Genomic DNA, 17,503 nt, shown 5'->3' with positions numbered 1-17,503 from the left:
AGCTGTAAAAACAATAACAAAACGAAATAAACCCTAACCGATCTAACTCACAACCAATCTCACCAAACTTCACACTCAAGCCGTCACACAAGAGTGCCAAAGTCGAGACCACCCAACTTTGGACCTCAATGAAGAACCTCAATGGCATATCAGCTCAAGGAGTGCTCAACTACACCGACGGACCACCCCCGGCGAGCTAAAAGCATCCCGGAACCCACTCAAGTGCCGAAAATGCTGGAAATTTGCAAACTAAAACTCTGGATCGGAATGGGCACTGTGGATTGCGGATGGGCATCGGATGAAGCTCAGGAACACCGGCGGACCACCTCCAATCGTCTCTGATGGGAATCGGAGTCGCCGATTGGAAGACCACCTCCAAATCGGCGCTAGAACAGAGAAGAACAGAAATGCAAAATTCGCCGGAAGAAACACCCACCGGAGGCTCCAGATGATCGGGATGAGCTGCCGTAGAGATTATCACCGAGGTAGAAGCTTGAGAAGATGATTGGAGAAGAGAAAGGGGTCGAAATCCGGAGAAAACCGCGCCGGGACGAAGCTACTGTGCGTGGAGGAATCGACGTAGAAGCTGTACTGCAGCTTCTGTGTTTTAAATCAGATCTGGATCTGATCGGATGGCTGAAATGATTCCGGGCTAAATCAACGGTAAAAAGTCATCCAAAATCCGATCCGAAGGTACTGATGTTGATCTAGGTTCTGGATCTACTCTCCCGTAGGTCGGATCGATCAGATCATCACTGGATGGCCCAGATCCGCCTAGTTTTCAATGAACGGCCCAGATTAATTCGGCATGATCAATGGCTAGATGAACTCAGATTTGGATCAAAACTTCTGGATCTTCATCAATGGCTCAGATCTGCTCCCCATTAAGTTGGATCAGCCAGATCTTCAACGGATGGTCAAGATCTGTCATATTCTTGATAAACGACACATAATGCTTCAAAGCTTGATCTTCTCAGTTGGACTCTGATTCGAGCCCAATTTCAGTCCAAATAGATCTAAATCTAAGATTCTTTGATGCCTATAAAATAAGAATTAAATATTAGCATCAAATAACATCAAAATAAGATAATTTGTAATTAAATCTAAAAATACACACTATGCACAAAATGTGATGTAACCATGATTTAAACTATGAAATCAACATCAAACCATGCATATATGAATCAAAATAATGCAGTAAAATCATGGTTATCATAGATCACCTTACATTGATAAATATCATAATAAAATCAGACTCCTAGAACTCTCACAAAAACCAAGTTCTTACATTTGCTTTTCTATTTCTATTTCTATTTCTATTTCTAGTTGCTAGTCAGTACATTCACTTCCATTGTCGATTGTTTAGCTAATTAGTTGTGAGACATCTCTAGTGCTTATATCCAGTCCCTGTGGATTCAATATCTTTTTATTACTGACGACGAAATCGTGCACTTGCGGTTGCATAACAGCAGACAAGTTATGGTCAAAGGAGATGACATCCACCACATATACTTTTTTGGTCTAGTTTACAGTCAGCATAATCTGTTAGATCGAGACCGCGCTAGAGGAGGGGTGAATAGCGCTTGTGGCTTTCACTTTTTCGTATTCGGAAAACGTTCGAGTTAAAGCAGCGGAAATGATAAACGAAGTAAGCACAAACACAGAAAGACACCAAGGGTTTACTCGGTTCGGAGCCTAGGGGGATTTCTACTCTAAGGCCCGCGATCGTTGATCGCTTTCGGTGGGAAACAACTATAATGGTGCAAAACGGTTACAAGTGTGTATTACAATAAGTGCAAATAAAAATTTATACCGACAACACAAATTAGGAATCTCGAAGCTCCGGGTCGTCGGTGACTTGTAACAGCACTTCAGGGTGTCTCTTGAGCAGCGAACAATGACTAGATCACTAGTGTATTGTTATCTTAAGGCTGTTGTTCGAGTCTCCTTATATAGCCTGCTTGAGGCGCCTCAAACCCCGTTCAAGGCGCCTCCAAGTTGCCGAGTCAGCCACGTGGATCAGCGTTGAAATCTTCTCCTCTTATCCTGCTTGAGGCACCTCCATGGTCACTCCAAGGCGCCTCCAAGCCTTGGTCTGAGGCACCTCCAGCTCCTCTTCTCAACCAACTTCTGCTTTGCACCCGAGGCACCTCCAAGCTCCATGAAGGCGCCTCGGACATTGTTCATCCGAGGCTTAGTTTGTTTCTTTTGTACCTGCAAGACACGTTAGCCCCAAAACAACAACATATCCTGCAAGACAAAGTTAGAACAGAATAAACATAATAAAATGTTTGACAACCTTCGGGCTGTCCGGTTCTAACTTCGAATTTTCTACCGGAAACCCTAGGTCGAATCGACGCATACTGTTCCCTCTTCCGGGGAACGCATCCTCACCTACTCCACTCAGGAGAGTTTACCTTTTACCAGTTCGGTCCTCCAGACCGACTGGACTTTTGCTCAGCGTCCGATGCTTCCGGTCTTCATGCTGGGTGTTCGGTCCATGACCCGTCCAGACTTCTACCCGGTTCGCGACACCAGGATTTTAACCTCGGGTTTCCACCCCCTAGGATTTTTGCCCGAAGCTCCGACCCGCCAAGGCTTTCCACATAGGGTTACCACCCCCTATGACCTAGGGTTACTACCCCCTAGGGTTTTCCACTTGCCTAACCGCAGCTAGGACTTTCCCTGTAAAGCTCATTCAACACATCATAAAACAAAACACCTTAACTTTGATCCCTTTGACATAATCAAAACATAGGTTCGATCGTCGAATGCTTCCCGCACCAACATAATCTAAGTCAGAAAATTCTATAAGTTCAAAGTTTATTGTCCTAAGGTACCATATTCCTACATTAATTATGACTTTTTGATATCTAAAGGTTCTTTTAACATTAGTTAAGTGAGATTTCTTAGCACAGATTTAGTATCTTGCACACATACTAACTGTAAATAAAATATCGGGTTAGCTTGTAGTTAGGTATAATAGACTACCTATGACAATTCTATAATATTTAAGGTTAATAGGTTTTCCATTTGGAAGATTCATCCCAGGTGGCTTTAGTGTCTTCTTCTTCTTTGTCTTCCTAGATTTGTCTTCCTTTCGGTTTGGACACTCATGCTCGAAATGTCTCTTCTTGTTGCTGTTGGTGCAATCGACCTCCAAGGTTTTAGTGTCCGACAAATATGTTTAAGAGTTTGATCATGTAAAGTCCTAGTTGTAAACTAGGCAAGGGAAAACTCAGTAGATTATGGAAGCCAGGTGGATTCGATAGGTCTAAAGGACTTGATCCCTGGGTAGTCGAATATTGAGTCTTTGTTATGCATGGAAAGTCCTAGTTGTAGGCTAGGAAAGGGAAATCTCAATAGGTCATGGAAGTCAGGTGGATTCGATAGGTTTGGAGGACCGGATCCCTGGGTAGCCGAATACTGAGTCTTAGTGAGTGAAGCCAGGTGGAGAAAACCCTAGGGGGGTGGTAACCTTAGGTTCTGGTGAGTGAAGCCAGATGATGAAAATCCTAGGGGGAGATAACCTTAGGTAACGAGAAGTCTTAAAGGAGTGAACTCCAAGCAAGGGATCTTGGTGATTCTAAGTTTAGTTTTACCATAGCATTCTGTATTACTATTATTGCTGCTAGCTAATGTAGTATTGCAGGAAAAGTCTTAGTGCATTAGGTGATCAGACATTAAGCAGAGAAAGTTCAAACAAATCTGGAGGACCATGTTTGGTAGGTAGGTTGAGGTAAGCAACTGGAGGAGCGACAGTGAGATTATGTTCCTGAAAGGAACAACCTAAGGTCGTTAATCCAACTGAAGAAATCGAAAAGGTTTCCAAGTTGAGATCAAGATAGTTCTACTGTCTAATACTACTCATGCATCAAATATATTATTACTATGTTAATCTCTATTTTGCAGGAATATTATGTATAACTTTATTTTGAAGGTATGGCCTAATCGGTCGACCGAATAGGAGGATCGGTCGACCGAACAAGGTTAACTCGGATTAGAGACAAGTTCAGACCAAAGCAGAGCAACATCTGATCAAGGCCTGATCGGTTGACCGAACTAATGATTGGTTGACCGAACCAATGATTAGTCGACTGAACCCTAATGATGTGGCACCTATCAGATCAATTAGAAGCACATATGGAAGATTGATTGATCGGTCGACTGAACCTGGGGATCAGTCGACCGAATGATCATCGCATAAAGCCGCATTAATGAAGAATCTCGACGAATGGGGAAAGCTCACCGTTTGGTCGACCAAACAGAGTGATCGATCGACCAAACCATTAAACATCATTAATGCTCGAGCATCAGATCTCAGCGAAGAAGGCAAGGAGCGAGTTCGGTCGACTGAACCAAAGGATCAATGGGTCGAACGGTACCGATTCTTATAAAAGTGGAGCTCGAGGTCTGAGGCGAAAATGAAGTTGTCTGTTCATCTTTGTGGAAACTCTCTCTTCGTGCTGCTACTCTACAACCCGTCTTCAAGCAAGCGTCTTTTTCATTCAAGTGTCGACCAAGCTTCATCTCTCACATAGTGTCGGTATACATTTACTTTAAAGCTTGCATTGTACCTAAATTCACATAAGATAGTAGGTTGTTACTATCTTATATTCTTGCATACTGTATGCATTGCTTCTTTCCGAAGGTTTTGGAAAGAAGAATATTAGTGGATTGCCCAACGGTACGATCAAGGATCGCAGGGTCTTGGAGTAGAAGTCGACGCAGGCTCTGAACCAAGTAACCACACGAGTTCTTTATTTTCTGTTGCACCACTTCTATTTTTACGAGTAAAAGAAAAGTATTTTTGACAAGTGATATTCACCCCCTCCCCCTCAGTCGCTAGTTTTCGATCCTACAGTTGCTTCCGAAGTAAGTAATATTTGCCTTTACATCGTTGGATATGGACTTGATTACCTTTTGTATATCTTTTCTTGTAAAGTTCTTCTTTCTTCTAGTGAACATCTTTCTTGTAGATCCCTGCGGATGGTAAGAGGGAGTGAATTGCCCTGAAAAAACAAGATACTCTTTCTTGAAGCTTCTGACTTAAGTAAGACAAACACAATAAAAAGCAAGACTAGATAGCATAAAAATAAAAGAGACTACTGGATTTTACTTGGTTATAACTGGGGAGGTTATTAATCCAAGACGAATGAAGCACACAAAAATTCTCCTTTCATCATAGGTGGAGAAGCCTCTTACAAGCATTAAAAGTGCATAAATTAAAAGAAGAATAAATAATTTGAAATACAGAAAGTGTTGTAATAAATCTTGAGCACTAGGGCTCCTTTTATAAGGTACTGGTCGAAGTGACTTTCCACCGATCCAGGTGGCCCCAGCTGGTCACATAGTTGGTCGTCTCAATCCTCTTCACAACGATAAAGGAATAAGAATTTATCCACTATCAAGCGCCCAGACTGCTACTAATGTGGACCCAAAATTGATCCACTGTGATGAGGCTCCCTTTTGGCACCAAAGTGGTTCAGGTACCCAGATGGTTGAAAAAACTAAAATATGGCTTGGTTTGAAAAACAAAAGACAAAAACACCATTAGCAGCATTTACCTCCACTCTACCTTCCTCTATGGGATCGATTGAAGAAGCTAATCTAATCAATATGATGGAAAGCTAACGAAAGCAAAGATGACTTTCATCCCAAAAACGTAAGCAGCGACATCATCAAGCACTTATGGTAAAATGATGTCACCCATGATGACTCAAAGCACTTATCTCCAACCTCCAAAACTCTCTTCTCAGTTCTATAAAAGCCCCTTTCCTCTCCCCTTCGAAGCAAGCAAGAAGGCAACGCAGCACAAGTTAGAAGAAGCACCTCTGAAACTCTCCTCTCCTCTCTTCTCTCATCTCCTCTCTAAGCTCTAAGTGTGTAATTCCCTACTAGCTCTGTAAGTAGTAGTTAGAATTTTCTTTCTGCACCTCTGTAAAATTATATGGTTATGTAAACTAGTTTTATGGTTGCGTAAATATATTGTCTCTAAGCCTTAGGGCTTTTTTTTCTTTACCTTTCAATCAAAAGTCCTCAGTCCTTCTTAGAGTATACTTTTATAGAAATGTAACTAGCAAGAGAGAAGACAAAATTGTAGACCTTTATTTCTGTAAAACCTGTGCTGACTAAGTAAGGCAATCAGCAGGAGGCTACCGTAAGACCTGAAGATAACGGGGGTTAGAAACTAAGGACTACTAAATCATTCTAGAGGTTCTCTACTAGGTGAGGCTCACTAGTGAAATTAAAAGAAAAGAAACAAAACCCTCAAGTTTAGAGCAATACTACCCAGATCTAGAAGATCCAAAAACCAAAAACCCAAACATGAAAATTGAAGCTTAAACTTGGTATCAAAGCTAGTTCTTTTTTTGTTCCCTATTTTGTATGAATACACCTTCGACTTCTATAAAATTTGATCATTTAGATCTTGCTGTCCATCCTAGAACTATCGTAACCTTGGATCATACAAAACATACTTGTTATATCAGAAGTAAATTAGTAGCTCATACTTTACATTCTTAACAACCATATTTAAATTCCTTAACAGACGTACTCTTAAGACTAGCTTTATCATTGGAATCTCACTGTCAATTACTAGAACTAAAAGTGGAAAACTTACTTACAAATCAAATTCAACAGTAAAAACTTTTATCAGAAGTATTACGAAATCTTGACTACTTAAAAGCATCCCAAAACATAGTAACACAAAAAGTACAAACAAAATTACAGGGAAATAAGGAAACCCAGAAGTTAGAAACAGGCTTTAAACAGTTATTACTTTAGTCAAAAGAAGTCATAGTAAGTAACAAAACTCAATTGTATGAAAAACTAGATCTACTACAATATTTACTTGAGGAACTTAAATATAAATGAACAAACTAAAATATGAAAACTCTCATTATGAGGAAGTTATTGAATATACAAAACAATTTTCTACTATAAAAGACGACAAATATTGTCATCATGAACTTACTAGAAAAGGAGATCAAATCCAGGTACAACAAAACAACACTATTATAGCCCTTATCACTTCAGTCCATTATCGATTAACTTTGATCGAAATAAAACTTTTTCAACTAGAACATCATACTTTAGGAGGTTTTTATTCTAGTGATTTTAAAGAAGCCTTTGCCAAATTAATAGAGACTTAAGTCAGTTATCTTTAGGAAAGTCACTTCTTAAAACTCCACCTATCACTTCAAAATTTTTAACTTATAGTCAACTTAATGAGTCTCACAAAAACGGAAGCTTTTACTGGTCCTTCTTACTCTGTAAGATCCACAGAAGCCAACATAACTTCTTGGCTAGATTTGTTATCTAAATGAAATAATACTTCCTCGTTAGCCCCTCCTTGTTTAGAAGAGATCATTGATGTTGATAAAGATTTAACAATCTTTTCAAATGAATAATTAAATACTTTAAATCCTAAGAAATTATATAGCTAAGGGATTTTACATTTCTCTACTTTTGTGTATAAACATCACAGACAAGAAGCTCTTCATCTTCCTAATGGAGGAGTTGTTAAACTAGGTTTAATGACTAAAGAAGTCATGAACCCTACATATGCGAAAACATAATTATATCCATCTGGGACTATTGTGTTTGGTTTAAGAGGACTAACTAGAGCTAAGTTTGGAGGAAAAGTCTTACTAGTCTTACATGATACTTGTTTCTGTGATATGGAGAAAGCTATTATTGGACTTATCAAAGTTGATATGAATGCCAATTAGGTATTTCTTACTTATGCCCAAATTTTAATATGACCATCCGAGATTTTGTCAAACATATTCAAATCCACATTCAATGTAAAGGATATGACCAATTTAAAGGTGATAATCTTCAACTTGATATTATTTTTCTGGGAAAAATAATAAATCATATGTACAATCATTTTAAAGTATCTGTCACTGATATGATAGAAGCCTTAACAATAAAAGGAATACATTTTCTCAACCCCAGATAAGATCATCAACTAAGAACTGTCAATAAGAGTTCCTGGAGGAAATCAAAATAAAACCTAGTAGGTGAAAGCATACAAGCAAACAATCTTTGTGGAGTGCCCAACAAAGATTGAAGAATTGGCAATGTAAACGCTCATGTCTTGCCCGACCCTATTTGTACCAATCTAATAATATCTTTGGCTACACTAATAGCAAGAATAAAAATTTCTCCATAAAACTCCACTTTTAGTAACAAAAGTCAACTTGCAATACACATCATGACAAGAAAGCACATGAGATCCATCTGATGTGGGCTCGGCGACATGTGCCTCCGATTCAGGCCTGAGCCTAGATATTAGTGTCGAGGACACGAGGGGGCGTTGGACTCTTCTTGTGTACTTTGTCGATGAGATCCCCGCGACAAGGATTAGATCTGCATCAACGAAGAGGCGACAAAGAACCCTCGACGGACTCGGTGGCTAGAGTGAAAAAAGTGAAAGGGATTTGGGGATTTGGCTATCGTTGATGTTTTGGTGGATAGAAAAAAAGTGAAGGGGGGGATTCAGGAATTTGGCGCTCATTGAGGTTTCGGCAGAGAGAAAAAAGGGAAACGAGGTGGGGTGATCACGATTTGATATAAATCATAATAATGAACTGTTGTTAATATTAAGTTTTATTAGCGTGTAAAGCGCTGTCAAAAGTATTTTTTTTATAGACATATTTTTTTTCACAACGCACATTATGTGTCGTTAAAAGTATATTTTACAGTACACATTGTCATTTTTTTAAATATAATATTATTTGTAGCCTATTTAATTAGGCGTGCCACAAAAATTATTATTAACAGTGCACTTGAACTGTGCATCGTTAATGACATACTGTAAAAAGTCATATTTGTTGTAGTGAACTTTGAACCTTTGCCAATATCAAAACATAAATTTGATTAGCTTGTGCTTCCAGCACCAACAATCTCCCCATTTTTTATTTATGTCAATCTAGTTCAAAGTTAAGTAAAAATATTCTAAATAGTAAGATATGTAGAACAAGTAACAAGTGTGTTTTCAAGTAACATTTTTCAAGACATAGAAATAAATTAAATAAAATGTTACTTATTCCCCCTTAAATGTTACTCTTTCTTAAAATAAAATTTTTTAATTTACTTTAAACATTTCTCCCTCTTTGATATATATCAAAAAATTACTAATTAGAGAGAAAGGTTATTAACTTACAAAAACAATATTACTTAAATTTGAAAAACTAACTTTTAATCTTTTTCAAAAAAATTTGACTTTAAGTTCCCCTAAAAAGTATCACTTAACTTCCTTTACTTAGCTTTGAAAAAAAAAATCTTTGAATATTATTCAGTTAAATACTTAGCTTTGAAAATAATTTCTTACTTAATTTTAAAAATAATTTCTTTGAATAATACTTAGCTAAATATTTAAATTTAAAAATAATTTTCTAAAAAAAAAGTTAATTAAATACTTAGCTTTGAAAAGGACTTCTTACTTAGCTTTAAAAAAAAATCATAAAAAATACTTAGCTAAGTACTTATCTTTAAAAAGAATTTTTTTGAAAAAAAATATTTAGATAAATACTTAACTTTTTATAAAAAAAAAAAAAACTTAGCTGAATTTTTTGTTTTAAAAAGAATTTCTTTAAAATTTTGAAAAAAATAATTAATCTTGAAGGAGCTTAACTTATAAACCTTCTTTTGAAATATCCTTTTCCCCCTTTTAAAAAAAAACTTAATTTTTAAAAATATTTAAGTTTTTGTAAAAATTAGCCTTTTAAAAAAAATTGACTTGAAATTTTCTTTGAAAAATACTTAGATTTTGCAAATACTAAAAATACTTAAATTTTAATCTCCTTTTTCTCTCCCCCTTGATTAATGCTTTTAAAAAAAATTAAGTAATTTGTTTAAAATATGTTAAACTTATGAATTTGTGTGAGATAGAGGTAAGTTAATTTTAAGTTAAATTTGAATTTTTGAAAGATAATTATGTTAAATTTAAATTTTTGAAAAATAGTTATGTTTTGGAAAATCAATTCAAGTTTTGAAAGTTAATTTAAGATTTTAAAATTAATTAATATTTGAAAATTAATTAAGATTTTTAAAAATAATTAGCATTTTACCGCCTCAAGAAGTCAACCAGATCGGAGTCTACGAGTCAGCCAAGGAGCTCTAGGAGAAATTCTTGGAACTACATGAAAGGACCTCAGAGGCAAAACTCGCAAGACGAGATTTGCTCCGGAACCATATCAGCAACCTTCGATTAGAAGAAGGTGAAACCGTCGCACACCTCCACTCAAAGATCAAGGAAGTCATCACCAGACTCATGAATTTTGGAGAAAAGGTAATCAACTGAGATTCACTAAGGTACATGCTTAATGCATTTCCTAAGACTCCTGAATGGGTATCCTTAGTAGATGCTTATTATATCTCTAAGGATCTAAAGGTAAGTATTTTAGAAAAGTTATTTTTGACATTTGAAGTTCATGAAACAAGATGTGCAAATCTGAAGAAGGAGCTCAAGCACAACATTGACTTAAAGGCTAAAATGGATAAACAAGAATCCGAAACTTTCCTTCACGATGACAAAATGACGTTCATAGTAAAGAAATTTAAAAAGTTTTTTAAAACTAATAAATCCAATCAAGTGCAGGGTAAAAGAAGAAAAAGAAATGTATGATGCTACCAATATGATGAAGAAGGGCACGTCAAAAACAACTGTCCAAAATTGAAGAACAAAGAGAAGAAAAAGAAGTCAATCCAGACAAAGCATAAAAATCTAAAGTCGATGTGGGATGAAACATCGTCCGAGTCGGAGATCAAAGCCCTAATCGGACTTCCACTAGTGGCAAGTCACCTAGAAAAAGAAGACGAAGCAAACTCATTCGAAATGAGTATCGAAAGCATCGATGAAGGGGAGTAACATCATAAGGAAGTAGCACTTCAGGGGGAGCATCAGAGATCAACAAGGTAAGTCAGGTACGGTCTTTACCTCCTGACCAATTATTTAAATTTATTAAAATTTTATCAAAAAAATCTTGTCAATTAGAAAATAATAAAAAAAGTATTTTAAAAAACAATGAATTAAAAGGAATTCTAGCTATATCTTGTGATTAGAAGATTTTGACAAAATAAAATTAGAAAATGAAAAATTACAAGAACAAATAGAGAAGTTAAATACTACATATTTGAATTCAAATTTTAAAAACGATCAAAGACTAAATTGGCACTTTAGATATAACAAGGTCCAAATCATAAAATTATCAAAAATAATATTCTAAGAAAATTTCTTATTAATTCAGTAGGAAGGAATCTATTTTGGATTCCAAGATCATACTTAGGCTAAATTGTTATGCATGCCTTATTTTTAAAAGTTTTTTTTGTTTACAAATAAATTATTTTACATAATTTTTGTCAGAAATTAATTAGAATTTAATTTTTCTGAGAAAGAGAATTTCATCAGAAAATTTTAAATTTTTTTGACCATTAAATTATTTTGTATAAATTGTTTAAGAAAATTATATTTTTCCATTTAAAAATATTTCAAAATTTTATTTTTGTAAAATTTATTTTTGTAAAATTTATTTTTGTGTGGAACTTTATCATTTTTCTCTATCTAAGATAATTTTTTCAAAAATTTTTGACTGTTGATGAATTCTCTATAATTTATTTATCTAAATAAAAAAATTTAATATTAAAAACTCTTGAAAATTTAATTTTTGAAATTTAATTTTTTCTATAAAATTACTTGCTATTATACATTCTCAAAAAATATTTCAAGATCTTTCGAGGTTAATAACTAACTTTTAAGTATTTTTTGAAAAATATGTCTTTATGTAGAAAAGAATTTATTTAATTTCTACTTAAAATAATATAATTTTTTAAAAAAATATATATATCTACTTTATATATGATCGTTCAACTGTTATAGTAATTTTCAGGATTTTTTCAAGTCTAAATTTTTTTTAATTAATTTTTTCAAAAATAGTTTATTCAGATTTCTGAAACTTAAACTTCTTGATCTTTTTTTGGATGATAATCAGTTTTTTTTACCCTTAGACTCTATTTTATATTTATGTCAAGTTGTTTTCATGGATAACCCCTATTTTTAATGTGATTAAAGGGGGAGAAGTGTTGGTTGCTGCACCTAGATTCTGTTCTGTTCCCCTGTATAAAAATTTTGTACAAACACAGAACTTTTCCTAGCTAATCATGTGCTCTACTGAAGTTAAACTTGGATTACAAACGATGCTTAATATTATTAATCCAAATTACTCTTCAGAAGTTAAACTTGGATTGGAAACGATACTTAACATTTTTACTCCAAATTTAACCGATGTGATCTTCCTAAGTTAAACCATATTACAAAAGATGATTAAACATTTATTTCAAAGATCGGCTTCCAGGTTAAACATGGTGAGGCACTAGGCCTTCTTGGGTATGGGATCATCCACCACTTCCTAGACAAAACCTTTCAAAGAAATTCGATGTGTAAACTTCTTACAGTAACCCTCGGTTTAACTAAAGAGCCCTCAATAGAAGCACAAGATCGAAACATGAAATTGAAACACAAAATCGATAACATAAAACCGATAGCCTAAAATCAATAGCCTCTTGTGTTGGTATTTCAGGATCCATTCAAAGAATATGAACTAATTATGATGCGGAAACTTATAATTAGTTATACCTTTCTTTGAAGATTTAATAACCTCTCGATCTTCTATTGTATTCCTCTCCTCTTTTTGGACGTCGTGTGGGTGACGATCTACCAAGATGAAATCCACCCAAACCTTCTTCTTCCTTCCAAGCTTTCAGCCACCAAGGGATGTCACAACTAGAGAGCTTCCTTTCTCTTCTTCTTCACCTCCAAGTATCCGGCCACCAATTAGAACTCCAAGCTAGATGTCGTCGGCCACAAGGAAAAAGAAGAAAGGAAGAAGATGATGAAAGGGGCCAGCCACCAAGGAAGAGAAGAGGAGAATAGAAGATATGTTAAATCATAAGGCACCACCTCCTCTTCTTTTATAATCCTTGGTGAATGCAAAAAATGAAAGTTTTAAAAACAAAATTAAAATTTCCTTTAATTCCTTTATCATGGCCGGTCATACCCTCTTAATCAAACAAGGAAAGATTTTAAACAAAAATTAAAATCTATCTTTTAAATTCCTTTTGTGAATAGCTATAAAAGGAATGTTTTATAAAATTAAAATCTCTCTTTTAAATCCTTTTGTGGATGTCTATAAAAGAAAAGAGTTCAATAATTAAAATCTCTCTTTTAAATTCTTTTGTGGATCTCTATAAAAGAATAGATTTAACAAGATAAAAACTCCTTTTATTTCCTTTTGTGACCAATTTAAAAAATGAAAGTTTTATAATTAAAATCATTCTTTTAAATCCTTTTTATGGATCTCTATAAAAGGAAATATTTTACAAAAAAACAAAACTTTCTTTTCTATGTGTGGTCGGCCCCTTGCTTGGGCACCAAGCAAGGCATAGCCGGCCCTAGCTTGGGCTCCAAGGTTGGCTTGGCCGGCCCCTTGCTTGGACACCAAGCAAGGCTTGGCCGACCCTAACTTAGGATTTATGAAGCTAGGCTTTGGGTGGATATAAGGTTTTATATAAGAGGCTACAATAGGGACCTAGAGGAGGAATTGGCTTTAGTCTCCCGATGAGCTTTGAGCTTCCCGTGTTCGCCCCGAACACCTAACTCAAGTTCATCAATAATAACTCATACTACTAAAGAGTTATTATTGAACTACCGCACTTTTCCCAAATTATATTACGGGCTCCTTCTTATCATGAATGCGTTAATCTCCCTATATTTAAAATATCGAATGTCCATTAATTAAATGAGTTACTAACACTCACTTAATTAACAACTAGCTCCAAGAGTAGTACCACTCAACTTTATTGTGATGTCGGACTAAGTCCACTTGCAAGGTTTACATGGCAATCCTTATGAGTTCCTTGAGGGGACATCATCAACCTAGATAACTAGGATACAGTTTCCTTTTATAATCAACAATACATCATATAAATAATATTATTTCCCAACTTATCGGGCCTATTGATTTAATGAACTAAATCTCACCCATTGATAAATTAAAGAAATAAATACTAAATATATGTGTTTGTCATTATATCAGGATTAAGAGTACACACTCCCATAATAACAGAGGTCCTGTTCTTTTATACAATCAATATAAAAAGAACAACCTCAAATGGTCCTGCTCAATACACTCAGAATGTACTAGTGTAATTTTATAGTCAAGATAAACTAATACTAAATCACACTACGACCGTTTCAATTGTTTGTCCCTATCCATTTTGGTCGTGAGCTACTATTTATAATTTAGAAGAAACTGATAACATGATCTTCTGTGTGACATCACACACCATGTTATCTACAATATAAATTAAATGGACAACTACATTTAACATAAATACAGACCTTTGACCAATGTGATCTTATTTCAAAATAAATGTTTATACAAAAATCTAGGCTTTTAGTATACATCCTAACAAGAAGTGGAGATTAAGTCTAGGGAGAGGGTAATTTATCTAATTTTTTGCACATTTTATACTTGCAAAATTTATTACCTTGTTATTTGTTTCTTGATTTACCCTAACTTAACTTGGGTTGCTCACATCAAAAAGGGAGAGATTATAAGTACCTTGTGGTAGTTTTGATGTGATCAACCAAGTCAAGTTAGGTTTTGTTATGTTTTAATGTCCTGTGTCTAAGTATGCAGGAACTTAGGAGCACAGGAAGGCGAGTGAAAGACGCAGCTAGCGAGAAGGACGGCATAGGAGAGAGTCGACGGGTTTCGTGCGTCTAAGGGATGAGGTGCTGCGGGTACACTAGCGGATGAGAAGGAAATGCACGACGGTTTCGAGGGACGAGAAGCTGGAGCGGAAGATTGCTCGAGAAGGCCGAAAAATGGGTTCAAGTGAGCTCTATTCCAGATGGCCAAAATCACCCAAGAGAGCGGAACTTGAGCAAAAGCCCGGATCAAAAAGTCAATAGGGAGGTTGACTTTAGTCCGGGCGCTTGGACCAAGTCCAGGCGCCCGGACGATTAGGGTGCCCTAACCTGGTCCGGGCGCCCGGATCACCTAGGTGCCCCCGAAGCGCCTTACCCAGCAGGGGCTATATCGACATCGTCCAGGAGCCCGAAACCCTTTAGGCACCCGGAATAGAAAGTTTATCAAATCTCAATTCAATGTGTCGTGATCTATTGCGACCTGGAGAAAATTTTATCCACGTCCAAGCATTGGAACCCTTCCAAGCACCCAAATCAGGGCTATAAATACAACCCTAATCCCAGAAGCTAAATACAACACTTTTAATCAATTATATTTGAGTTTAGCTTTGTAATTCAATGTGTCAACTGTTGTAAGAGGTTTCTCCACTTAAAAGAGATTTGATAGTGAGTTTTACTCGTCTTGGATTAGCAATCCTCTTATTACAAACTAAGTAAAACCTCTATACCACTTTCTCTCTTTAATTAGCTATTTAACTCTATTTATACAAGTTTTAGTTTTAATCAAACTATAAAGATCGAGAACGGTGTTAATTTTTTTTGCAAGGAAATTCATCCCCTCTTGTCGGCCTCCAAGGAACCAACACTATATAGTTGGACTTACACCACCAAGACTCCACTTGGACGTTCACCTTTACCAAGATCCCACTTGGACTTTGTCATTGCCAAGATCACACTTGGACTTTGCCTTTGTTGTACCTATATCTTACATACTCACAACGCATATCAAATACAACAATAATCCTAACTTAAACATTTGCCCAAACATCAAACTTAGGGTCACATAGATTGCTCCATCATCAACGGCCAGGGTATATAGATAGTTATCTAGCTACAGACTGTATGCGAACTCGCTACCACATATGTCTTGTGGGTAGTCGTGATATATAAGCATATCAACCAATAATGACCAGTAAACAATAACAATCCTATCTAAGATTAAATTCTGCTAGTTACACTATGGTATAATCATATTGTACGTATGTAAACAATTAAGCATGAAGAACAAAGGACTACATACATATCAAATAGAATAAATATAAGGGCAAGTAACTAAGTATCAACTCAAGAAACAAATAGAGTGGAGTCATGGTAAACAAGTAAATGCTACCTAAGCAACATAAATAAAAGAAAAATCATACAGTAAGATTAAAGAAATTGTAGAGGTCAAAGAAGAATTACCCACCTCAACTATAGAATGTGCTTACTGTCTTCTAGTTAGAGGATCTAACTCGAGTTCAAATCCTACCCGTATAGATCATGAAGTCAATCTAAGTACTCAAGTAATCCTAATAATAAAGTTGAATCGATCTATTGTTTAATTCAAAGATTAATCCATTAATCCACCTATCCATTTGATCAATCTATTATCTAACTTATTAATCAATCAATTAATTTATTCAAACTATTATTCAATTAACTAATCAATTTTAGTTAATTTAATGGAACCCTAATCCTCTTAATTAATCACCCATTCATTAGTTAATCCATTTTAACAATGGGTTGAAACAGACTCTACTTACCTTTATCAATCAAGCCAAACCAAATTATCAAATTGATAACTAGTAATCCAAATTATTCAATTTGAATGATGCTTAACTTGATAATCAATATTACTATTACCTATCTGTTATCAACGATAGTCGGCTAACAGAACAAGCTCCACAGGAGAGAGTAGTGGGGAGGATAGTGACGATGGCAGTGTTTCATTCTTGGCGGCACAGCAGCAACAACTCTAAGTGGCGGCCGGGTCTTCGTGAAGACACGCGAGCAACAATGGCATGGGGTAAGATTGGATATCGACAGAACACCGGCTTCGATTGCTACTAGCGGAGGCATCTACTACAATGGAAGCTTGAGGTGGGGAAATAGAGAACCTGCGACCTCTGTTCTCAGTCAATGGTGAAGGAGGAAGGTAGTTGCTTCCTCATCTAATCGGGCGGATCTTGGCAACGATGAGGAGTTGTCAACCAACGACGGAGGTCTGGATTAGCGGAAACTCGAGCAACATATTAGTGAAGGATTTCTATCTCAGCCGTTTGAACAGAATGGCAGTCTTCGACACCCAACAATGGTGCCCGAGAGGGGAGGGATGGTCAGGTAGTGGGATTCGGCAGTGGGGAATCGAGGCGCCAGTGGTGGGGCTTATGAGCAGCCACCACAGCAACGGCCACAGGGGCATCGTGAGTGTGCAAAGAGGTTGGCAGCGCCAAACTTAGATATTGTAATTAAATTCAATTAGGTCAATATTAATAGTTTTAATTCCTATTATCTCCAATATCAAATAAAAATCTAATTTCAATCTCCTTAATTTATTTATTTATTAACAATTCCAATCCCTTTGGTATTATTTTCGAGATGGAAATCACAAAACTAGATATGGCATGCTTGCTAAACGAAAGATTATTAATACTCTCTACATGGATGATCATGTCTTAACTGCCTTAGATTTTAGGGATGATGTATATTGGATGGACCGCATTCTTGAACATGAAATTTCCTACC

The sequence above is a fragment of the Zingiber officinale genome, chromosome 10B, assembly GCF_018446385.1.
Source record: "Zingiber officinale cultivar Zhangliang chromosome 10B, Zo_v1.1, whole genome shotgun sequence".
Taxonomy (NCBI): Eukaryota; Viridiplantae; Streptophyta; class Magnoliopsida; order Zingiberales; family Zingiberaceae; genus Zingiber; species Zingiber officinale.
This window is presented reverse-complemented; position numbering follows the sequence as displayed.